The sequence below is a fragment of the Triticum urartu genome, chromosome 1A (genome assembly GCF_056163025.1).
Source record: "Triticum urartu cultivar PI428250 chromosome 1A, HENAU_Tu73, whole genome shotgun sequence".
Lineage (NCBI taxonomy): Eukaryota > Viridiplantae > Streptophyta > Magnoliopsida > Poales > Poaceae > Triticum > Triticum urartu.
In genome coordinates this window covers 552,804,696-552,830,530 of record NC_141873.1, presented here as the reverse complement: position 1 = coordinate 552,830,530, position 25,835 = coordinate 552,804,696, and the positions used below count along the sequence as shown (strand labels likewise).

General features: G+C 47.1%; 1 pseudogene across 1 annotated transcript; it reads left to right on the top strand.

The window, feature by feature from the left end:
* The first annotated feature begins 351 nt into the window (after nt 1-351).
* On the top strand, nt 352-4,850 carry LOC147992607 (uncharacterized; annotated as a pseudogene). Its single transcript, XR_015609389.1, has 3 exons — nt 352-454; nt 731-3,445; nt 3,547-4,850. The product of XR_015609389.1 is annotated as an uncharacterized LOC147992607 (transcript).
* Nucleotides 4,851-25,835: the final 20,985 nt, after the last annotated feature.

The following is a 25,835-nucleotide window of genomic DNA, read 5'->3' as shown; positions in this document are numbered from 1 at the left end:
AGTTCCTGCTGAAAAGTATCGAGTAGAACTCTTGGATTCGGGGCTGGGCATGCCGCAACGATCCTGTCCAGCTCACACAGCAACAGCAGCGGTGGGCACGAAGATAAAAACTGGAATGGTAACTACTCTCTCTGTCCCATAATATAAGAGCGTTTTTAACACTAGCGTAGTGTTAAAAACGGAGGGAGTAGCTGACAAGGTTGACGGACTGGATACAGGTCCTCAGCTCCATAGCCAGTCAAGCTTAAGATAAGACATGAGGATTTCTGACCAGATGCAAGTGTGTGGACGCGATGGCGCTGTGAAAGCGCTTTTAAAACCCCTGGGACCTCAGCCAGCCGAGCTGAGCCTCCAGCGTTCCAGCCCACGCTTTATTCCCAGCTCACACACCACAGCATAACCATGCAACAGCAACAACAAAGGCTGCCGTTCTGTGCGATCCGGCGTAGCAAAGGTTCCCCACTCCCTCCTCCTCCTAATTGCTGTCGACTTCGTCTCAATTGCTGTGGGTGAGGCCGTCAGGCGTTAAACATTTCGGACAGTTTAACCCCTGTGCACTAAAAACTGGAATGGTTATCAGCATGAGTTCAACCTCTGTCCACATGAGTTCTCAACCTTTTTTTCCACTATTAGATAGTAATTTTGTGATTGTTAATCAGAGAAGGGTCACACAGTCCAACTCCATAGGTGAACATACTACCCACAGTGCTCATTTCTTCATGCTTTGCAGGTAACGGGGGGCTCATGTATGCCAATCAACCGGCGAGACGCACCATGATCCTGATACTGGCCCTGCTGGTCATTTCTGATGGAGTTGGCACTGCCACCTGCTCAACAGTCCCCGGTAACAGCACGGACATGCTCTCGTTGCTATATTTCAAGCGGGCCATCACCAACGATCCAAGGCAAGTCTTGGGCTCTTGGAACGCCAGCATCCCGCATTGCAAGTGGGAGGGGGTCAACTGCAGCCTCACACACCCAGGTCGCATCACGGAGCTGAACCTTGCCGAGCAAGGGTTGTCGGGTCCGATTTCCCCATCCCTTGGGAACCTGACGTTCCTTGAGACACTGGACCTATCCACAAATAGCTTCACTGGCGAGTTACCTCCACTCAACAGTCTCCATAGACTGCAAAAACTTTGGCTGAGTGAAAACTCTTTGCAAGGGATCATTCCAGCCACACTTACAAATAGTTCCAACCTAAATTCCTTATATCTATCTGGTAACTCCCTGATAGGTGAAATTCCCCTTAATATAGGCTTGCTTTCCAAATTATCAGAATTACAGATTGCCGAAAATAATCTCACCGGAACGATCCCACCAAGCCTGAAAAACATCAGCCAGTTAGAAGCAATCGATCTTGCAGATAATCAACTCATGGGTAGCATTCCTAATGAGATAGGGCAATTTCCGAATCTGGCAGTTTTATTACTTGGTGGTAATACCCTATCAGGTAGTATCCCAACAACCTTGCTTAATCAATCTTATCTGCAAATTTTAGACTTAAGTACCAATATGATAGGGAACACATTGCCACCTAATTTTGGTGATACCCTCCCGAGGCTCGCATGGCTCACATTGGGCTATAACAAATTTGAAGGTCACATCCCAGCTTCGCTAGGTAATATTTCAGGGCTATCAACATTGGACCTATCAATCAACAAATTGACAGCTGAAGTTCCAAGTTCTCTTGGTAGGCTTGGAATGTTGAACTATCTAAACCTTCAGAATAATAAACTTGAAGCAAAGGATATTCAAAGCTGGGAATTCATAGATGCATTGAGCAATTGCACATCTCTGCAAGTTCTTGCAGTAGGTCAAAATCAGTTACAAGGAGCTATACCAAATTCTGTTAGCAACCTGTCAAGCAAACTTCAAATACTAACATTAGATAGAAACGACTTGTCAGGGACAATACCCACTAACATGGGGAATCTTAGTGGCTTAACATTACTAGACTTGCGTAGAAACAAGCTCAGCGGTTCCATTGAAGGATGGGTTGGAAAGCTGAAAAATCTAGCAATTTTAGCTCTTGATGAGAATAACTTCACTGGCCCAATACCAAACTCTATCGGTAATCTTACTAAATTGATAAAGATCTATCTAGCAAGCAATGAGTTTGAAGGTCCGATACCCTCCAGTATGGGAAACTTCACCATGCTCACAAGGTTGAACCTTAGTTATAACAATCTACAGGGTAACATTCCTAGGGAGATCTTCCACACTGGCTCCACACTGACCATATGTGCATTATCCTACAATAACTTACAAGGAACAATACCTACAGAGTTCAGTAATCTTAGGCAGCTAGTTGAGCTGTATCTTTCATCCAACAAACTTTCTGGGGAAATTCCTAGTGCTTTAGGTGAGTGTCAAGAGCTGCAGATCCTCCAAATGGACCAGAATATTCTCACAGGGGATATTCCGGAGTCTTTGAGCAATCTGAAGAGCTTGGTGGTGCTCAACTTTTCACATAACAGTTTGTCTGGATCCATTCCGACATCACTAAGTGACCTGAAATATCTGAACCAGCTAGACCTCTCTTACAACCATATTCATGGAGAAGTACCAAGAAATGGGGTATTTGAAAATGTCACGGCTGTTTCTCTCGATGGGAATTCAGGACTTTGTGGTGGAGCAGTGGATCTTCGTATGCCCACTTGCTCTGCTATTTCTCAGAGAAAAGGAAGACTGTACTACTTGGTCAGAGTATGTATCCCTTTGGTTGGCTTCACATCACTCGTATTGTTCGCTTACTTTGTACTCCTGGAGAGCAAGACGCCAAGAAGAACATACTTACTGTTCCTTTCTTTTGGCAAGCATTTTCCTAGAGTTACCTACAGGGATCTAGCTCAAGCTACACAGAGCTTTTCTGAGTCAAACCTGGTTGGGAGAGGAAGCTACGGTTCAGTATATAGAGGAAAGTTAACTCAAGCAAAAATACAAGTGGCTATTAAAGTTTTTGACCTCGATGTGAGATACGCAGACAAAAGTTTCATATCAGAATGCGAGGTTTTGAGAAGTATTCGACATCGAAATCTTGTTTCTATCTTAACAGCATGCTCAACAATAGATAATGATGGTAACACTTTCAAAGCTCTAATTTATGAGTTCATGCCAAACGGGAATTTGGACACATGGTTACACACAAAATCTGCTGGTGAAGGTCCAAGGATTTTGAGCTTAGGGCAAAGAATAAGCATCGCTGTTAATATCGCTGATGCATTGGCCTACCTGCACCATGACATCACAAGATCCATTGTCCATTGCGATTTGAAACCCAGCAATATCCTCCTGGACACTGATATGAATGCATATTTGGGTGACTTTGGCATTGCAAACCTCGTCCGTAATTCAAAGTCAACATCAGTTGGGCATTCAAGTTCAGCCTCAACTTCAGATGGCTCAATTGGATTGAAGGGAACTATAGGATATATTGCTCCAGGTATTCATCTCCACATCATATATTTGTGTGAGGCTTAATGTCTGAACATTGGCTTTTTAGATTTATATGGCACTAATCAGTTTCATTTTATATGTTTTCAGAGTATGCTCAAACTGGCCAAGCATCAACTTATGGGGACGTTTACAGTTTTGGAGTTGTTCTTCTAGAGATGCTGATAGATAAGAGACCAACAGACCCTATTTTTGACAATGAACTCAACATTGTCAATTTCGCAGAGAGGAACTCTCCAGATCAGATACTGCATATCATTGATGATCATCTCCAAGAAGAGTGCAAGGGATTCATTCGTGCAACAGCGGAAGCAGGAAACGTGGTATATCAGTGCTTGGTGTCCCTTGTGCAAGTAGCTCTGTCTTGTACCCGTCTGTTCCCAAGAGAACGAATGAACATGAGAGAAGTAGCCATGAAATTGCAGGCAGCCAGAACATCATATATATGTCAGAGCAAACAAACCAGAGCAAGCTATGCCACACTAGAGTGATTTGGCAAGTGAGATTGCACTTGTCACGATTAACTCATGCGATTTGCAATGTCCCATCGAGTTTTTATAAATCGAGTCGGTATTTTTTAATAAAGATAATTTGTATTGACTATTAATGCCGCATCGAGTCTATACAACTTTAAGAGCTCACGCCCAGCCTCTATAAATCGTGTTGGTATGAATTCAATAAATTAGCCATGAGTAAAATGCGGACTTTGACAAAATATTCTGCTATTAGTACAACTAGCAAGACTTGCGTCGCACTTTCAAGAGTTGAGAGGATGCTATTGCTACATACTGGTAGCTCTCATGAAGTTGCGTGATCTACTTCAGGACTGGGAGGACGATTTGACAGAAACTGGTGCTATGGAACAATCATCACAGGAAATAATCATTTTTTAACAGCACTGAAATATATTTGTGCAAATACTTCTTGAAAGCAATACACTAGAAAAAAGAAACCTTTAACTCTGCACAACACATCTATATTTATGTTTTACAAACTAAGCAGGACAGAAAGGGAGCCATACACAATTTCAGAACACAAAAACAGAAAATGAGCAGAAACTAGCAGCTCCGAAAGACTGCAGATACAAAAATGAAAATGACAGCGAGCATAACCGAAAACAGGAGCTTCCTGAATCCCGGCCCAAAAGGATTTACCAGGAAGCATGAGCAAAACACAAGCGCTAACTACCTATGGTGCTCCATATTGACAAACAAAACATGAGGTTTCAGTATGTTACACACCAAGCATGAAAATTGCAGCCCAGATTTTTTATCGGAAATGTCTTATCACTATGCTTCAAACATGAAAATATACTTTAAGTTGAGTTCACCTTTTCCTCTACTCTAACATCCTGATTACTGGGCAATGCAAAAGATGAAAAAACAAAAGGTGTTTTCAAGGTCTTTACATCTTATGAGTTATATTATATCTGGAGAACATTTCAAGATTGTAGTTTTTCTTAATCTTGTATGAAGAACTACAGTAGAAATTAACTAGTCCTCCTGAAAAATAGCATATGGAACTATGTCACCATGGCATGTAGCAGCTAGAAATAACATATTGGAACTACAGGTCAGGAGGCCAGCGGTAACAGCACCGTACCGAAAATGGGAGCTAGTGCTCCTGAAAATAGCAGTCGCGCCACATAGTTGATTTAGGTCGATTCTATAGTGAATTACATTGCTCATATGCACATTCCCATTGGAAAAATGCCACTTTTCAATCAATCGTTGGTGGCAAAAACCTGGCTGTATTAATGGAGCAATTTTTTTTATTCCTACAACTATATACCACTATCTCCCTGTACCAGAAACCTGATGACACGGTTTCAAAAGAAAATAAAAATTGATGACACTCCTGCTGAAGCCTATAGTTATAAATCCGTGAAAATCGCACTCAACTACCGATGTGGGACTAAAGAGATGCAATGTACTGCAGACTGCACAGTTCCTCTTACCCGTGTGGACGCCGGCGCCTCACACCGCCGCGAGCGCATCTCCCCCACGGCGATGGAAGGATGGGAAAGTATCCCGTTCGCCGCCTGCGCGCGCTAGCTCCATATCCTCATCCTCCGTCTCCGGTCGCCGGCAATCGATCTGCACCCTCGCCGCCTCCGCGCCAAGAGAAGGCATCGGCGCAGGAATCTGGCGAGAACTATTTGCTTATAAGTGTTGCCTGGGGAGAGATGAGGAGGCGGAGGGAGGGATTGGGCCGGCCGCCGTTGTGTTTGCGGTTGTTCCGGGAGGCTCATCGGAGGGGATCGAAGACGAACAGGTCGACGACGAGTGTAGTTTTTTTTTTTAGACAACGACGACGAGTGTAACTGTCCATACCCTGGGTGCTGTTTACCGGCCCGGTCCACTGGTATGTAGCTGGCCTGAGAGACACATGAACCCAACGGGCCTGGAAGGCTGGAATTGAGCATTTCTACTGGCTAGGTGCTTCACCTAAATGATTTGATGTGTCTCAAAAAAAACCTAAATGATTTGATATTTCTCAAAAAAAAACTAGGTGATTTGATAATTCAATTCGGTGTCCCGACTCATCTACACCCAAACAGTAAAATAAAAAAATAGCAGGAAAATTCAAAAGAAAATGATGGAAGATGCGCAGATGTGTGATGTTCAGGCAAATTTTTGGGAAGTTTGGACATTCGATTGAATTTTATCTTTTTTGCCACAACCTCCTTCAATGTCAAACTTCACCTAATTTTGCATGGGCACCACGCACATGAATATCAGGCACCACATTTTTTTTGAATTTTTTGCTATTTAAAATGATTTTACTGTTCACACTTAAACCCATCTCAGCCCGGGTGTAAAATGGATGTGTCCATGACTTGCATTTTATGGGGTTAAGGGCATCTTCAATGGCAACTCGCAAATTTTCTCCGCATTCGTCCGTGGACACGGATGCGGGAGGCCGCCATCCTACCATAGTCGCATGCATTTCAACCCTCATTGAACTAATCAGACGAAATTCATGCAAACCGGTTGATATTCATAAAAAAGATAGAAAATAACACAAATCATTCATACATATGCAAATTAAGTCTAGTACAACAATGTTTTAAATTTGACTAGATTAACCAGATGTCCAACAAGTTTTTATCAACGGATCAGGCCCTCCAACACATATTCCCTCTTCAGCTTCATCCGACAATGTGTATACGTAAGCGGCCGTCCCTCTGTCAAGTGGTACACCACGGCAGCTCGCGCGGTCTACATAATGTGTAGACCAACATCGAGTGAACGAATCAATCAACATGTTGAGCAAGAGGAAGCAAGATTTGTGATCTGATGTCTACTACACACCCTTCTTCTTGTAGATGTTGTTGGGTCTCCAAGTGCAGAGGCTTGTAGGACAGTAACAAATTTTCCTCAAGTGGATGACCTAAGGTTTATCAATCCGTGGGAGGCGTGGGATGAAGATGGTCTCTCTCAAGCAACCCTGCAACCAAATAACAAAGAGTCTCTTGTGTCCCCAACACACCCAATACAATGGTAAATTGTATAGGTGCACTAATTCGGCGAAGAGATGGTGATACAAGTGGTATATGGATAGTAGATAAAGGTATTTGTAATCTGAAATTATAAAAACAACAAGGTAACGAATGATAGAAGTGAGCGTAAACGGTATTGCAATGTGTAGAAATAAGGCCTAGGGTTCATACTTTCGCTAGTGTAAGTTCCCTCAACAATAATAACATAATTGTATCACATAACTATCCCTCAACATGCAACAAAGAGTCACTCCAAAGTCACTAATAGCGGAGAACGAACGAAGAGATTATGGTAGGGTACGAAACCACCTCAAAGTTATCATTTCTGATTGATCTATTCAAGAGTCTGTAGTAAAATAACATGAAGCTATTCTTTCCGTTCGATCTATCATAGAGTTCCTATTAGAATAACATCTTAAGACACAAATCAACCAAAATCCTAATGTCACCTAGATAATCCAATGTCACCTCAAGTATCCGTGGGTATAATTATACGATATGTATCACACAATCTCAGATTCATCTATTTAACCAACACAAAGAACTTCAAAGAGTGCCCCAAAGTTTCTACCGGAGAGTCAAGACGAAAACGTGTGCCAACCCCTATGCATAAGTTCACGAGGTCACGGAACTCGCAAGTTGATCACCAAAACATACATCAAGTGGATCACATGATATCCATTGTCACCACAGATAAGCAAGTGCAAGACATGCATCAAGTGTTCTCAAATCCTTAAAGACTTAATCCGATAAGATAACTTCAAAGGGAAAACTCAATCCATTACAAGAGAGTAGAGGGGGAGAAACATCATAAGATCCAACTACAATAGCAAAGCTCGCGATACATCAAGATCGTACCACCTCAAGAACACGAGAGAGAGATCAAACACATAGCTACTGGTACATACCCTCAGCCCCGAGGGTGGACTACTCCCTCCTCGTCATGGAGAGCGCCGGGATGATGAAGATGGCCACCGGAGAGGGATTCCCCACCCCCTCCGGCAGGGTGCCAGAATGGGTCTAGATTGGTTTTCGGTGGCTACAGAGGCTTCTGGCGGCGGAACTCCCAATCTATTATGCTCCCCAAAGTTTTTAGGGTATATGGATATATATAGGAGAAAGAAGTACGTCGGTGGATCTCCGGGTTGTCCACGAGGCAGTGGGGCGCGCCCAGGGGGTGGGCGTGCCCCCACCCTTGTGGGCAGCCCGAGACTCTTCTGGTCCATCTCTGATACTCCGTGAGCTTCTTCTGGTCGAAAAATAAGTTCCGTGAAGTTTCGGGTCAATTGGACTTCGTTTGATTTTCCTTTTCTGCGGTACTCTAAAACAAGAAAAACAGAAACTGGCACTGGGCTCTTGGTTAATAGGTTAGTCCCAAAAATCATATAAAATAGCATATAAAACATCCAAGGTTGATAATATAATAGCATGGAACAATCAAAAATTATATATACGTTGGAGACGTATCACGATCTCGTCCTCTGCCGTGTGCAATGGTGAAAGAACATGTGGTGCCCCCATGTTTGGTTTTGGTAATTGATGACAATCTCTATGGACTAATGGTTGCCTTGAGTTATATTTGAAGGTTTTGCCCATAGGCTTTTCTTGGAGTACATGTGTTGGTTTCAAGGAGAGTTTGTGTCGACCAAGGTGCTATTCAAGGAATTACCTAAAGATTGGTCTTGTGAGAGGTTGATCAAGACTAAGTGTCGGTGTCAAAACCGGCGGATCTCGGGTAGGGGGTCCCGAACTGTGCGTCTAGGCCGAATGGTAACAGGAGGCAAGGAACACGATGTTTTACCCAGGTTCGGGCCCTCTTGATGGAGGTAAAACCCTACTTCCTGCTTGATTAATATTGATGATATGGGTAGTACAAGAGTAGATCTACCACAAGATCAAGGAGGCTAAACCCTAAAAGCTAGCCTATGGTATGATTGTTGTATGATGAAGTTGTCCTACGGACTAAAACCCTCCGGTTTATATAGACACCGGAGAGGGTTAGGGTTACACAAAGTCAGTTACAATGGTAGGAGATCTAAATATCCGCATCGCCAAGCTTGCCTTCCACGCCAAGGAAAGTCCCGTCCGGACACGGGACGAAATCTTCAATCTTGTATCTTCATAGTCCTGGAGTCCGGCTGAAGGTATAGTCCGGCTACCCGGACACCCCCTAATCCAGGACTCCCTCAGTAGCCCCCGAACCAGGCTTCAATGACGACGAGTCCTACGCGCAGATTGTCTTCGGCATTGCAAGGCGGGTTCTTCTCCAAATTCCGTGTACCTGCTGAATAATGTCCGATTTTCGTAATGTAGCGCACCTTGGCTTCCACGCCCAATAATGGTCGTCTTCCACGTGTTAAACGAATGTGAAAAGTCGGGGTGTTTTTACATTCACACCCCTAGCCGCATAAACGAGCCGCCTATTTAATGGGATGGGGATTCAGATCCAAACCACACCTTCTCCTCTCCGCGAGTAATCATCAGAGCGCCTCCAGCAAAGGTCCATTCCAACATGGCCAGCCGTCGCAGCTCCTCCTCTCGCCCTTCTAGTCCTAAACCTGGAGACTGGGAGAGGTGCTCCATCCCGCACAGCGAGCTAGTGTCGCTTCAGGCCAAGGGATTTCTCCCTCAGGCCTATATGGTCCCGGTCCGAGCCAGACTCGCCACCTATAATGGCGGAGAGCAAGCGGAGAGCACCCCCAATCCCTCCAAAGGAGAGCGGGTGTGCCTCGTCCCTTATCTAATAAGAGGACTTGGATTTCCAATTCATCCATTTCTCCGTGGGCTTCTGGAGTTCTACGGCCTCCAGTTGCACAATCTCACGCCCGCCTCTATATTGCATATCGCGGGCTTCGTCGCCCTTTGCGAGCTATTCTTGGGTGTTGAGGCTCATTCCGCGCTGAGGAAGAGGTTAGTCTGCCTGGTGCCCCGCTCTCAAGAGGGGTCTATATGTCAAGTGGGCGGAGCCGAAGTGTGGCATATCGTCGGGACCAGATATCTATCCGGAACCCCAAAGAAGGCGTCCGAGGACTGGCCTTCGGAATGGTTTTATATAGATGATGTCCCGCTGCCGGATCCTATCCGGGCCGGTCTCCCCGAATTCAACAGTGCTCCCTTAAAGAAACACCTAAGCTGGCATCCGCGAAGCTCTCAGAGAGAAGGCGACAGGGACGTCCTTCACCTGATGGGTCGGATAAGACTATTGGCTCATTCCAGACTAACCATGATTGAAGTCATGGCCGCATGCATTATGCGGGGGGTGCATCCGCTTCAATATAGAGGCCACCCCATGTGGGATTTTAACGGGGAGGATGACGCCACCCGTTACGGTCGTAAGGGGCCAGCCTCAGCTGCCGCTCTAGTAAAGATCTTATCCTCTTTGTACAAGGGAGAAGAGGAGGAATTCCTCCGCGTCAACCCGCAGGGCGGATTTTCTATGTACAACCCTCCGAGTTGGGTAAGTGGACAATTGTGCTTGCCCATCCGTTTTCCCATGATTAAATATGTAGTCTTCCGATTTCAACGCAGGAACTGCGTCAGGAAGTAAAGGATATAAACAGCCGTCCCCCACAGCCCGAGGATCCAGAACGGTCCCTCGATCCGGACTCCGAAGAGGATCCGGACATATCGGTGGAGCTGATTGACGGGGTGTTTCATCAGCTAAGCAAGGACAATACCTTGGTGGCCATTACGGCTGATTACCCAGGGTTAATCCCGGCCTCCCAAGTAACAGAGAGCGGAGTCTCATCCCCTTGAGAAGGAATCCATTCTCACGCATTTCAGTTTTCCTGACAACGACCGTGTTTTGCAGGGGAGGTTTCCGAGGCGGGAGGCCGAACCTGCGGCGGCTAGCCAACGAGGAGCCGCAGGGCCCCGTGGGGTAAAAAGGAATGTAGTCCGGACTGAGACGCCGACGCAAAGGTATAGCGCACCCTCTTTTTCCCTGGTGTTATTCCTTCAGGGCATATTAATGTTCGTGCTGTCTTCAGGACGAAGAGACCTCGCCGGACTACATCCGGAGAGGTTGCCAATCGCGCCTCCACCAGTCAGGCTCCAACGCCTGGCCCGGAAGCGGAAGCAAACACAAGGCGCGCACCGGACGCTCCTCCGACAGAGGATGCGGACAGGCTGTCTGCCACCAATTCCGAGGTGGAGAGTGCCATGAACCACAGGCGTCGCCGGACAGTTCTTCGTGATGCTTGTTTCTCCCAAGAGGCATTAGATGCCTTCAGTTCGGGAGATGCGTATCTCCGTGCCGCTCAAAATGGTTTAGCCAGAGCCACGGAGCAATATGTAAAAGACATACGGGTAAGAAAATTTTGGTAAATATATATATATATATATATACCAGTAGCCCCCGAGACTTGAAACCGTTAGAGTAACTAATTTAAGGATCATTTGTTATGCAGGTTCTTACAGAGAAGAATACCGTACTGTCCCAGGAGCTGGAAGAGTGCAAAGCCCAACTGGAGGCCGCACTAGCCGCGGCAGGGGAGCCCAAAGAGACCCCCTCTGGTAAGATACACTTGAAAGATTAGTATCTTGCGAAGTGCGGTGTGGGTGTAAATCTGACAAATCATATTGCAGATGGCGCCGGACTAGATCCGGAGAGGCAACAACTCTTGCGCCGGCTAAAGGCCGGTGAGAGTATGTTGACAAGGGTGAGGCAGGAGAAGAATGATCTTCAGGATGCCAACACCAAGCTGGACGTTGAACTTAAAGATGTTCGTGGCCAGCTGTCGGACTCTACTAAGGAGAATCAGCGGCTTCAACGCGACATATTTAGTAAGTGCTTAAGCGAATCTTTGAAAGAAAAGAGTTCGGCGAGGAAGTCGACTAACAGAGTAATGTCTGTAGGTATGCTAACGGGTCGTCCTGTAGAGGAGATGCCCGGTTCTACCGGTGACCTTCTTCCCGAGCTCTCGCAACTGCACGAGCGAGTTCGGCAGGCGATGCGAGGCGTTGCCCAAGCCTTATGGCCTTCCCACTCCATGCCCGAGGGCCTTGGAGAGCTTTCGGAGAAGCTTAAGGGAGCTCGGCGGGGCTTCCGGTTGTGGAAGATATTGGCCTGCCGACAAGGCGCTAGGGAGGCCTGGGCCATGGTGAAGACGCGGTACACGAAGTCTGACCCAAACCACATGGCCGAGGTCGGACCTGTGGGGCCTGGCAGGAAGGAGATCCCTGTAAGCTTAGTGTATGGCCAAGTAGAATTGGCCGCAAAGTATTCCCAGCAGGACTGTAAGTTAGACAGCCTGTTAGATGGTATTGAAGAGGAATACAATCAGTCAGAGTGACTGTAATTTTTAATTGACATGTGTAATGCCTTCTAGCCGGATTGTAGATCGTTTGTCGTTGCCGACCTTTTCGCTTCAACCTCAGGACCTGACGGTCCGGAGTGTGTCCGAATACCCTACCGATTATGTAAGAACCGGGGTATGCATGGAGACCAGGCGTAGGGGTCATTAGTGCTTTATCAGACAAGTGCCCAACTAGTTATGTTATATTACATGGTTAGTAAGAAACATCTTCCAGAGAGAATAGTTCCGTTAGGGGTTCCTTTCTCTGGGAGGCATGCCCTAAAGTGCATGTCCGGACTGCAAACGCAGGAAAATCATCTGGGGGCATATATATAAATAAGTAAAAAAGGTCATCTTTTAGTTCACCGACCGAATATTCCCTTAAGAACGCTAGCTTTCGGCTTCACCCAGTCTGAGGTACACATCCGGCTGATCCGGCAGTAACAATCGCAGAGGTGCTCTCTTTACCACCTAGCCGAACAATCGGGAACGTAGGGGTAAGCACAGGAGCCAGGCAACCCAACTTGGCCAAAACTTAAGTCATATCGATGCATATAATGGTGAAGAAAAGGTACATGCGGAAGTTTGACACATGTGGTGGGCATGAAGCCCGTATAAATAAGCTTCTGTTAAAGAAGCCCCCAGGTTTAATGAGCGCGAGTAGCACGTCACTTGAGGAGACTTTAAGGGCTATAAAAGAAAAGAGGGGAAGGAGAGAAATGTAAGACAGAAAATGTAAAAAATGGACAGAGGAAGGAGACAAACACAGAGTCCGGCGCTAGGCGTAGAATCTTCAGAGACGGGTTGCGTTCCATGGGTTCGGCTCGAGTCGGTTATCCGACGCATCTCACAGGCGGTATGCTCCATCAGTCAGGACTTGGTCGATTATGAAGGGACCTTCCCACTTGGGCTTCAGCTTGTCCTTTTTCTTGTCCGGCAGGTGTAGAACTAATTCGCCAACGTTGTAGTTTTTGGCCCGCACTTCTCTGCTTTGATATCTTCGAGCTGCTGTTGATAGAATGCGGAACGGGCTTTTGCCACGTCGCGCTCCTCCTCTAAGGCGTCCAAACCGTCCTGCCGATCGAGCTTGGCTTCCCTTTCTTCGTACATGCGCACTCGAGGTGAGTCATGAATTATGTCGCAGGGCAAGACTGCCTCTGCGCCGTACACCATAAAAAATGGTGTGTATCCGGTGGTGCGATTCGGCGTGGTTCGCAGCCCCCAGAGTACGGAGTCGAGCTCCTCTACCCAGTGCGTGTTAGATTCCTTGAGGGACCGCACTAATCTGGGTTTGATGCCGCTCATGATGAGACCATTTGCATGTTCGACCTGACCGTTAGTTTGTGGGTGATAGACGGAAGCATAATCGAGCTTGATGCCCATGTTTTTGCACCAGAGTTTTACCTCATCGGCCGTAAAGTTCATGTCGTTATCGGTGATGATGCTGTGGGGGACGCCATAACGGTGTACGACCCCGGATATAAAGTCTATCACAGGTCCGGATTCGGCCGTCTTAACAGGCTTGGCTTCTATCCATTTGGTGAACTTATCCACCATGACCAGTAAGTATTTTTTCTTGTGGGTTCCGCCTTTAAGGGGTCCCACCATGTCAAGCCCCCAGACCGTGAAAGGCCAAGTGATGGGGATAGTTTGGAGGGCGGTGGGTGGCATATGGCTTTGGTTTGCAAAAAGCTGGCAACTGACGCATCGTTGGACCAAGTCCTGAGCGTCCGCCCGGGCCGTCGGCCAATAAAAGCCTGTACGGAAAGCCTTTCTTACAAGGGACCGAGCTGCGGCGTGATGGCCACTGAGTCCGGCATGAGTTTCAGCCAGCAGGTTCCGCCCTTCCTCTTCGGAGATGCACCTTTGAAGGACTCCGGTAGTGCTTTTCTTATAAAGTTCTCCCTCATGGACTTTATAGGCTTTAGATCGCCGCACTATACAGCGTGCCTCGTTTTGGTCCTCTGGGAGTTCCTGCCTAGTAAGGTAGGCTAGGAATGGTTCTGTCCACGAGGCGATAACGGCCATTAGTACGTGGGCTGAGGTTGTGATTTCATTGGCAGAGCCTCCGATTATGTCAGATTGTTCGGCGTCGGACAGTGCGGTTGGGTCCGGGCTAATATTGCCATGTTCCCTTTCCGATACTACGGATGGCTTGAACAGCCTTTCCAGGAAGATGTTGGGGGGGACCGCATCGCGTTTTGTGCTGATGCGTGCCAGGACGTCTGCCGCCTGATTGTTTTCTCGGGCTATATGGTGAAATTCGAGCCCCTCAAACCGAGCTGACATTTTGAGGACGGCGTTGCGATAAGCTGCCATTTTTGGATCCTTGGCATCGAAGTCTCCATTTATTTGGGATATCGCGAGGTTCGAATCCCCGCGCACCTCTAGGCGTTGAATGCCCATGGATACTGCCATCCGGAGACCATGTAAAAGGGCCTCATATTCGGCTGCATTATTGGAGTCCGTGTACATAATCTGGAGTACATATTGAACTGTGTCTCCTGTGGGGGACATCAAAACGACGCCGGCCCCGAGTCCAGCCAACATTTTGGAACCGGCGAAGTGCATGATCCAGTTTGAATATGTGTCGTACTCTTTAGGGAGTTCGGCCTTCGTCCATTCTGCGACGAAGTCGGCCAAAACTTGCGACTTGATAGCTCGTCGTGGCCTATAAGTTATGTCGAACGGGAGGAGCTCGATGGCCCATTTTGCAATTCGGCCCGTTGTGTCACGGTTGTTTATAATATCGTTGAGTGGTGGTACTTCCGATGCTACTGTGATTGAACACTCTTGAAAGTAGTGTCGTAGCTTCCGGGATGCCATGAATACCGCATATGCAATCTTTTGATAATGTGGGTACCGTGATTTGCATGGGGTGAGGACAGTGGACACATAGTAAACCGGCTTTTGAAGGGGGAATTTGTGTCCGTCCGTTTCTCGCTCGACGACGAGTACTGCGCTAACAACTTGATGGGTTGCTGCAAAGTACAATAGCATTGGTTCGCCGATGTTTGGCGCGGCCAGGACGGCGTTTGTTGCCAATATGGCTTTTATTTCCTCGAGTCCGGCCGTGGCGGCATCCGTCCACTCGAAGTGTTCGGTGCGCCGAAGGAGGCGATAGAGGGGTAGCGCCTTTTCTCCCAACCGGGAGATAAAGCGGCTTAGAGCCGCCACGCATCCGGTTAATTTTTGTATTTGTTTGAGGTCCTTTGGGATATCCAATTGTGACAAAGCTCGGATCTTGGCTGGATTTGCTTCGATTCCTCTACCGGATACAATGAAGCCCAAGAGCTTTCCGGCTGGAACGCCGAAAACGCATTTTTCCGGATTTAGCTTGATGTCATATGCTCGGAGGTTGTCAAATGTAAGCCTCAAGTCGTCTACTAGAGATTCGACATGTCTTGTTTTTACGACCACATCATCCACGTATGCCTCTACTGTTTTGCCGATCTGGTTTGCCAGACATGTCTGAATCATGCGCTGATATGTTGCGCCGGCGTTTTTTAGCCCGAAAGGCATTGTGTTGAAGCAGAATGGGCTGTATGGGGTGATGAATGCCGTTGCGGCTTGGTCTGACTCGGCCATCTTGATTTGATGGTAACCGGAGTATGCGTCGAGGAAGCACAACGAATCGTGTCCTGCAGTGGCGTCGATAATTTGATCGATGCGGGGGAGGGGGAAGGGATCCTTTGGGCAAGCCTTGTTAAGGTCTTTGAAGTCAACGCACAGGCGCCAGGATTTGTCCTTCTTTGGTACCATCACCAAGTTTGCTAGCCAGTCCGGATGTTTTATATCTCTGATGAATCCGGCCTCCAATAGTTTGGCTAGCTCCTCTCCCATTGCCTGTCTCTTGGGCTCAGAGAAACGCCGAAGGGCTTGTTTGACAGGTTTGAATCCTTTTAGGATATTTAAGCTGTGTTCGGCCAGCCTGCGTGGGATTCCTGGCATGTCTGAAGGGTGCCAGGCAAAAATGTCCCAGTTCTCCCGTAGGAATTCTCGCAGTGCGGCGTCTACATCGGGGTTTAATCGTGCCCCGATGGAAGCTGTTTTATTGGGGTCCGTTGGATGGACCTGAAATTTGACTATTTCATCCGCTGGTTTAAAGGAGGTGGACTTGGATCTTTTATCGAGTATCACATCGTCCCTGTTTATCGTGGAGCGCAGCGTAGTCAGTTCCTCAGCCGCTAGGGCTTCGGACAGTGCCTCAAGGGCTAATGCGACTGTCTTGTTTTTGGCGCGGAGTGCTATGTCCGGATCACTAGCGAGAGTGATGATTCCGTTTGGCCCGGGCATCTTGAGCTTCATGTACCCGTAATGGGGTATTGCTTGGAAGATTGTAAACGCTTCCCGCCCCAGCAGAGCGTGGTATCCGCTACTGAACGGGGCCACTTGAAATGTGACCTCTTCGGACCTATAATTATCCGGCGTGCCGAACACCACATCTAGTGTGATTTTTCCTGCACAGCGCGCTTCCCGACTGGGGATTATTCCTCTAAAGGTTGTGCTGCTTCGCTCAATGCGGTTCCAGTCTATTTCCATTTTTTGAAGGGTTTCCTCATAAATGACGTTCAATCTGCTGCCTCCGTCCATGAGTACCTTGGTGAGGCGAAAGCCGTCCACTATAGGACTGAGTACCAATGCGGCCGGTGCTCGAGCTGTTCGGATTTTAGGTTCATCACTGGCATTAAAAGTAATAGACGTGTCACTCCATGGGTTTATTGTTGCTACTTGATAGACTTCGGCGAGGCTGCGGAGTGTTCTTTTTCGCATATTATTTGATGCGAAAGTCTCGAAGACTGTTAAGACTGTACTGGAGTCCCTGAGGTGGTTTTCTGCGGCCTCCGGAATTAGGAGATCTTCGCCCCTTTTGGCCACCTGCCAGAGTATCCAACATGCTCTAAGGCTATGAGTTGGTGTGGCGTCCTCTGTACTATGAATTTTACAGGGTCCATTAAGCCATCCCTCCAGTACGGTTCCATGCCCAATAGAGGGTTTTGGTTTTTTGGTTTTTAACCCGGGTGTCTGATGATGATGCACCCTTTTATTTCGGACGAGGTTTCTATTCAGGGCCGGATTGTCCCAAAATTTAGTTTCGGTTTTCCGGGCGCTTTCCATCGCACAGTACTTTTGTACTATGGACGCCAAGTCAGAGAAGCGTGTAATATCACGACGACCTGTGGCGTTGAGGATTCCCTTGTCCGTGCTATTATTGCAAAAGATTGAGATTGCGTCTTCCTCGCGGCAGTCCTTTATCCTGTTCATAACCAGGAGGAACCTTGCCCAGTAATGATGTACTGTTTCTTCGGGGTTTTGCCTGATTTGGGATAGATCGCTTATGTTCGGGTGGGTGGGTGGAATTAAATCCGGAACTTCACCCAATCTAAGACTCAGAGGCCAAGGAGTTTCCGAACTCTGAAGTTCGGATTCTTGGATGTTGTCCAGTGAATCTAGCCCGTTGCCTGATTCTAAGTTCAGGTCTTGAGTTACATCCTCCCCTCCGTGGGTATCCGGCTTGGAGGGATCGGGAATCCGGACGTAGCTAGTCCTTAAGATAGATGAAGAGTCGCCGCGCTGTGCCTCTACCACGGCAACGTGATGGGTGACTTGGGGAGAATTAATTTCTCTTAGATCGGGTTTAAGCCCAACCTGGTCATAATCCGTAGTGACCCCCAAGGCGGCGATGCGATCCAAGAGCTCGTTTACGGAAGAGATCTCCATTGGATCTAACTGCTCGACGAGTTCTGAGCTGACGTGAAGATTGCTTTTGATGACCCGAGAGGTCACCGTCGGCGCAACGGCCGAACAGGCGGTCATGAGAAAACCGCCTAGCCGGAGAGTTTGGCCGACAGCCAAGGCTCCCTTAGTAACGGCGCCGTCTTTAAAGACGGGAAGAGGCATCCTTCCTGATTGCGACGGCACAGAGGAACTCTCAATGAAAGCACCAATGTCGGTGTCAAAACCGGCGGATCTCGGGTAGGGGGTCCCGAACTATGCGTCTAGGCCGGATGGTAACAGGAGGCAAGGAACACAATGTTTTACCCAGGTTCGGGCCCTCTTGATGGAGGTAAAACCCTACGTCCTGCTTGATTAATATTGATGATATGGGTAGTACAAGAGTAGATCTACCACGAGATCAAGGAGGCTAAACCCTAAAAGCTAGCCTATGGTATGATTGTTGTATGATGAAGTTGTCCTACGGACTAAAACCCTCCGGTTTATATAGACACCAGAGAGGGTTAGGGTTACACAAAGTCGGTTACAATGGTAGGAGATCTAAATATCCGCATCGCCAAGCTTGCCTTCCATGCCAAGGAAAGTCCCATCCGGACACGGGACGAAATCTTCAATCTTGTATCTTCATAGTCCTGGAGTCCGGCTGAAGGTATAGTCCGGCTACCCGGACACCCCCTAATCCAGGACTCCTTCACTAAGTCAAAGAGTGAATCAAGTTGATCAACCCACAAAGCGTAGAAGATGTACCGAGAGGGATCAAGTGATCCCATGGTATGGTAAGCATTGTCAATTACGCTTTGTGTACTAACCCATGGTCTTCGTGAGAGCTCTTTGTGGGGTTAGGTTGCGGTGTGCAAGTTCAAGTGGAGCATCACGAAGAGATCAAATGCTTGAAGCTTGTCGTCCTTTGTGGTGACAATGGACTTGTGAAGATGTGCGGAAGAGTGGCTCACTCATAGTGGAGTATGGGGGAGTAATCAACTAGTCTTCATCGAGTCGACACAATCAAGAAAGGTGGTCCGACTTGAGGGAGTCAAGATCGTCATCATCTAGCTCAAGTGGACCATGTGCAAGGCAAAGGTTTGCCCTTGATAGGTTTTCTATTTTACCGGTCTCATGATGGTTGTTGGGAGACCGGGTTATAGGATCGATTGTTGTACTATCAAGGGGGGCTCTCGATGAGTAGCTTGATTGTATCATTCGTAGAGAGCTCAAACCATTGCATCCTTGCATCATATTTATTGGTTCTTGTTTGGTTCTTCTCTTTGTGAGTTTTGGAGCTTATGGTCATCTTGGTGACAAGCTCGAGTTCATCGAAAACAGATTTCACTCGCATCTTCTATGATGTTTTCGATGTTGGAGGTTATGCCGGTTCTTCTCGGTCGGAGATTTCACTCCTCTATTTGTTGCCATACCCCCTACCTCTTCTTACTATAACTAGTCGCTGTTTTGATGCTACTCGTCGTCTTGTATCCAACAAGCTTGAGTTTTCTCAATTCGGAGCTCGTATGAAGAAGATTTGGCAGTTCTGGTTTTCTCCCTACGGTAGTACCGCGGCCAGCAGCGGTAGTACCGCTTATAGCGTCAAGCGAGTACCGCTCCAGTACCGCTCTACTACCGCCTCGTTTTTGGGTCCTGCTCTTTTCGTGTCGGGTTTAGCAGTAGTTGCACGGTAGTAAGGCACGGTAGCACCGCCTATAAGCGGTAGTAACGCTACGGTCGGGCGGTAGTACCGCTACTGCATTACTGTCGCCGTACTCTGCTCTGCCCTGCCTCTTTTGGTCCCGTGTTCTGCTCCTCCAGCGGTAGTACCACTGGGGTGAGCAGTAGTACCGCTTATATGCGGTACTACCGCCCCAAGGTTCATGTTTGTTGCTCCTTTTCCCTACTTCTTCCGCCCGAGCGGTAGTACCGCTCGTGTGCGGGCTGAGCACATAACGGTTGGATTTTCCCCCTCCTATAAAAGGGGGTATTCTTCCCCAATGAACCTTATCCTTTGAGCTCGTGTTCTTCCCCCATTGTTGACCTTCTTCGAGCTTGCAAACTCTCAATCCCTCCATGGATTCTTGCTAGTTTTTGAGGGAAAAGATAGGGGAGATCTAGTGTTGGAAATATGCCCTAGAGGCAATAATAAATTGGTTATTATTATATTTCCTTGTTCATGATAATCGTTTATTATCCATGCTAGAATTGTATTGATAGGAAACTCAGATACATGTGTGGATACATAGACAACACCATGTCCCTAGTAAGCCTCTAGTTGACTAGCTCGTTGATCAATAGATGGTTACGGTTTCCTAACCATGGACATTGGATGTCGTTGATAACGGGATCACATCATTAGGAGAATGATGTGATGGACAAGACCCAATCCTAAGCCTGGCACAAAGATCGTGTAGTTCGTATGCTAAAGCTTTTCTAATGTCAAGTATCATTTCCTTAGACCATGAGATTGTGCAACTCCCGGATACCGTAGGAATGCTTTGGGTGTATCAAACGTCACAACGTAACTGGGTGACTATAAAGGTGCACTACAGGTATTTCCGAAAGTGTCTGTTGGGTTGGCACGAATCGAGACTGGGATTTGTCACTCCGTGTAAGCGGAGAGGTATCTCTGGGCCCACTCGATAGGACATCATCATATGCGCAATGTGACCAAGGAGTTGATCACGGGATGATGTGTTACGGAACGAGTAAAGAGACTTGCCGGTAACGAGATTGAACAAGGTATAGGGATACCGACGATCGAATCTCGGGCAAGTACAATACCGCTAGACAAAGGGAATTGTGTACGGGATTGATTAAGTCCTTGACATCGTGGTTCATCCGATGAGATCATCGTGGAACATGTGGGAGCCAACATGGGTATCCAGATCCCGCTATTGGTTATTGACCGGAGAGTCATCTCGGTCATGTCTGCATGTCTCCCGAACCCGTAGGGTCTACACACTTAAGGTTCGATGACGCTAGGGTTATAAAGGAAGCTTGTATGTGGTTACCGAATGTTGTTCGGAGTCCCGGATGAGATCCCGGACGTCACGAGGAGTTCCGGAATGGTCCAGAGGTAAAGATTTATATATAGGAAGTCCTATTTCGGCCATCGGGACAAGTTTCGGGGTCATCGGTATTGTACCGGGACCACCGGAAGGGTCCCGGGGGCCCACCGGGTGGGGCCACCTATCCCGAAGGGTCCCATGGGCTGAAGTGAGAAGGGATCCAGCCCAAAGTGGGCTGGGGCGCCACTTCCCCTAGGGCCCATGCGCCTAGGGTGAAAGGAGAACCCTAAGGAAGAGTCCCAAGGAGGGAAGGCACCTCCTAGGTGCCTTGGGGGGGAGGGAAACCTCCCCTGGCCGCCGCCCCCTAGGAGATTGGATCTCCTAGGGCTGGCGCACCCCCCCTTGGGCTCCCTATATATAGTGAGGGTAGGAGGGCCTCTTGACACACCCCTTATGCCTTTGGTGCAGCCCCTCCCTCTCTCCCAAGTTCTTCTCCTCTCCCGTGGTGCTTGGCGAAGCCCTGCAGGATTGCCACGCTCCTCCACCACCACCACGCCGTTGTGCTGCTGCTGGATGGAGTCTTCCTCAACCTCTCCCTCTCTCCTTGCTGGATCAAGGCGTGGGAGACGTCACCGGGCTGTACATGTGTTGAACGCGGAGGTGCCGTCCGTTCGGCACTAGGATCATCGGTGATTTGGATCACGGCGAGTACGAATCCATCAGCCCCGTTCACTTGAACGCTTCCGCTTAGCGATCTACAAGGGTATGTAGATGCACTCTCCTTCCCCTCGTTGCTGGTTTCTCCATAGATAGATCTTGGTGATACGTAGGAAAATTTTGAATTTCTGCTACGTTCCCCAACATCTAGATCCACATTTTCACCAATCACTTTCTCCTCTATGTGAGGGGAACCCCTTGGATCTAGATCTTGGAGTTCTTTGTGTTCTCTTTCTTGTTCTTCCTCTCATTTTCCTCCCTAGCATTAGTTGCTTCGGTGGGATTTGAGAGAGAAGGACTTGGGCACTCCGTGTGCCCTTGCCATTGCATTTGGTGCATCGGTTTGAGTTCTTCACGGTGATACGTGGAAGTTACAAGTTGAGAAGCTTATTACTTTTGGGTGCTTGGTACCCTTGAGCTTGTTCCTCTTGGGTGCTTGGGCGCCCTTGACGGTTGGTGGTGTTTGGAGCTCAATCATTGTGGTGTAAAGCTCCGAGCAAGCGTCGGGGTCTCCAATTAGGTTGTGGAGATCACCCCGACCAATTTGACAGGTACCGGTGACCGCCCCCAAGGGTTGCCAAAGTGTACGGGTTCGATGACCGCCCCCAAGGGTTGCCAAAGTGTACGGGTTCGATGACCGTCCCCAAGGGTTGCCAAAGTGTACGGGTTCGATGACCGCCCCCAAGGGTTGCCATTTGTAAGGGTTCGGTGGTCGCCCTCAAGGGTCCCTTAGTGGAATCACGGCATCTTGCATTGTGCGAGGGCGTGAGGAGATTACGGTGGCCCTAGTTGCTTTTTGGGGAGCATTGTGCCTCCACACCGCTCCAAACAGAGATTAGCATCCGCAAGGGTGTGAACTTCGGGATACATCGTCGTCTCCGCGTGCCTCGGTTATCTCTTACTCGAGCCCTTTACTTATGCACTTTACTTTGTGATAGCCATATTGTTCTTTGTCATATATCTTGCTATCACATAGTTGCTTATCTTGCTCAGCATAAGTTGTTGGTGCACATAGGTGAGCCTAGTTGTTGTAGGTTTTGTGCTTGTCAAATTAACCGCTAGGTTTATTCCGCATTTGTTCAAGCCTAAACCGTAATTATTTTAAAGCTCCTATTCACGCCCCTCTAGGCGACATTCACGATATTTCAAATGGGCACCTTGCCTCTAGTTGACGAACCACGTCAAAAAACTTGGTGACGCAGGTCTAGATTGCGTACCAGCGACACGATAACGACCTCATGTTGCGTTGTTGAATGATGTACATGTCGTAGGGCGCAATGTGCTTTCGTGCATGAAACAATTCATGTACTTGCTACTAGAAGGCCTCCCCTCTGACCATGCCTACGAAATCCGCGGATACGGCCAACCGCGCATCGCATAAAACCTCATCATCCATGATTGAGTAGCTCGTCATCCTTCATACTCTAAATAAACGATACAAGGTTCGAAAATAAGCTCAATGGCATTTGACCGAAGTTCTAGGCCGAGATGAAGCGTGACACATCCACGTCGACAGTTGCACATGCATGCACATGCCATCCTCTTCATCGTCGCCGTCGTATTTTTAACAGATGATAATGTGCATTATATTTTGAATCATAATATGCATTATATATTTTGAACGGATGACTATAGGATCAACATGGTCAATTGTTGCAGAAAAAATGACTAGTGTGAAAAGCTTGCGTGACTATATAACATTATGTTGTTGGAATTCCCAAGGAGCTGTCGATATTCTAGTCGCTGAAATTTTAAATTCAATTAAAACATGCAAGTGTACACTGTACCAGATTGGTACCCATGTAAGTTTGTTATTGTAGTAAAAAAATGTTGAAGCACAAAGGCCTATGTAGGTCAGAGATAAGTACAGCAAAATTTCACTATCTATCCACTACGCAAGTACTCACTACCCATGTCACTTGGATAATTCTCTATCCAAACTGGGTTGCACGTTTCTTTATCATCTTATGCCATATGAAATCAAGAAAACAACATTTGCACAATATTGCACTTTATACCCCGTGTTGAATTATTTGAAATGTATGTTACAAGTGGTGTTGTATTTTGCTACTAGGTGCTAAGCACACACACATTTTGCTACACTCGTTATTGAATGTTTATTAACAAAACAACCATGTGTTTTAGCGTGAAAACCTCGTTAAATGGGCAACGAAGAAGATTTTAAAGTGAAACCTTGTAGACACCTTATCTTAGAACTTTCTAATTCTTAATCATATACTCTAGAAACCCCCACCGAGATCTTGGGTTAGATGGCACTTTGGAGCACAATATATCAAGACTTTTAAGTATACAATCATGACCAAAACACATGCATACAAACTATAAGTTATCCAAGTGTCAAAAAGTAATTTGAGGATACATATGATTTTGTTCCTATGTTTTTCCTCTCTCATATCTACATAGACTAGTTTTGATTTTTTTTATAATGCACTATCTCAAAAGGTACAACCAATGTAACCATTGTTGTGAAACAACTTTCAAATTTAGTGTTGTGATGACAAATGTTATAGAATGCTAACAATTAACATTGTATTCTAAATTCTAGCATTAATACAATGTGATTAATTTTGCTTAGTGCAACATGAGAAATATTATATAACAAACATCAACTGTTGTTACAAATAGTTCAATATCATTTATTTTAACCGTTGATCATCCTCATCCAACCGCTGCTGCTAATCACCATCTATTTCATTTTCTCCTTGCCTACCTTGCAACCACTTTCCACCATAAACATTATGTTTGTTTTTCTAATCGTAGGTTGTGAGTTTCAAATTTGTTGGCATACCAATGCTCGTGGGAGGCACCATGCCTTTGTGTAGGAGCGGGGAAAACAACCAAAGGTGCTCAACGAGGCACAACGCGAGAGCTGCAATACGTAGTGATGATGCATGCTTGCAAGTTGGGACGAAAATAACACATTTCTATCGGCTTGGGCCTTGTTGGGCCTATACCCGGGGTGCATTGACCTAGGTAGACCAAATTGAACCGACCAAATAAAATTAGCAGACATGATAGGGGATCAGTGACCTGAAATCAATTTAAGCCCTCCATCATTTGTATCGAGCATAGAAGTAAGGGGATTAACAACAAGACATGCCCGATGGATAGTCCAGTTTTTTACAAAACTGATAAGTAAATGCTTGAAATGTTACCACCACACAGGGACGCAAATTTGGAACCTAAAAAGTCCCCTATGACCCTTCATAGTTCAACGAAATAAACTATTTGTTTCAAAAGTGAGGCAAATTTTGAAAATTTAGTTCATTTGGTTGAACTAAGTAGGGTCGAAGGGTACCCTCGAGGTTCCAAATTTCCATCCCTATTACCACACACACTTAAGTTTACTTCATATAAAATTATGAAGCACACATATTTAATGGGCATGAATGAACTCGCCACGCCCATTATTCTGGTTCAAAGAAGACTGCCTTTGAGTTATTCAGTTGTTACTCTATTTTAAGATATGATGGGTGGTAATTCGGTCCAAGTATCGGGCTAAAGCCCTGGTTGCACCGATGTAGTTCTGCCTTTTTACAATTGTCTCTACCACACCCATCTCTCTAAAATTAAAAGTAGTATATGGTTTGCAACGATCTACATGGTTAGTAATGTTTATCCTTCATGCTCTTCTCTTTCACTCCCCCCCCCCCCCCCCCCCCCACACACACACAAGGATTGTCGGTTTCCCCTCGACGGCAGACAAGGCCAAAAAAGGCGGTGGAGGTGATGTGAACACAAAGTAGACGTGCGTGCGTCGTTTTTGTGAGCGCGAACTAGGCGACAACTCGAAAGGGCGCGATGGATACCGTGAGGAGGCGCTGGCGGATAGTGCCGGCATAGCAGTGGTCACGACAGAGGTGTTCGGGAGAATTATTTTTTAATTCACTTTACGGGTCCATCTACAAATGCCACATCATCACATGGCAAAAAGTGAAAACAGCCCTCGAAACCATCCTCCAAGGGTCCCCGAGGGGCGATTTGCCGGGCTTTCCAAACTTCAAGGACTCAGATGGAGGCCATGGAACCAATTCGTGTAAACCTCAGGGGGGTCCGCGGACTTGCGCAGTGCACAACAGGTATGGTATGTACACGCGATGCAGCAGATGT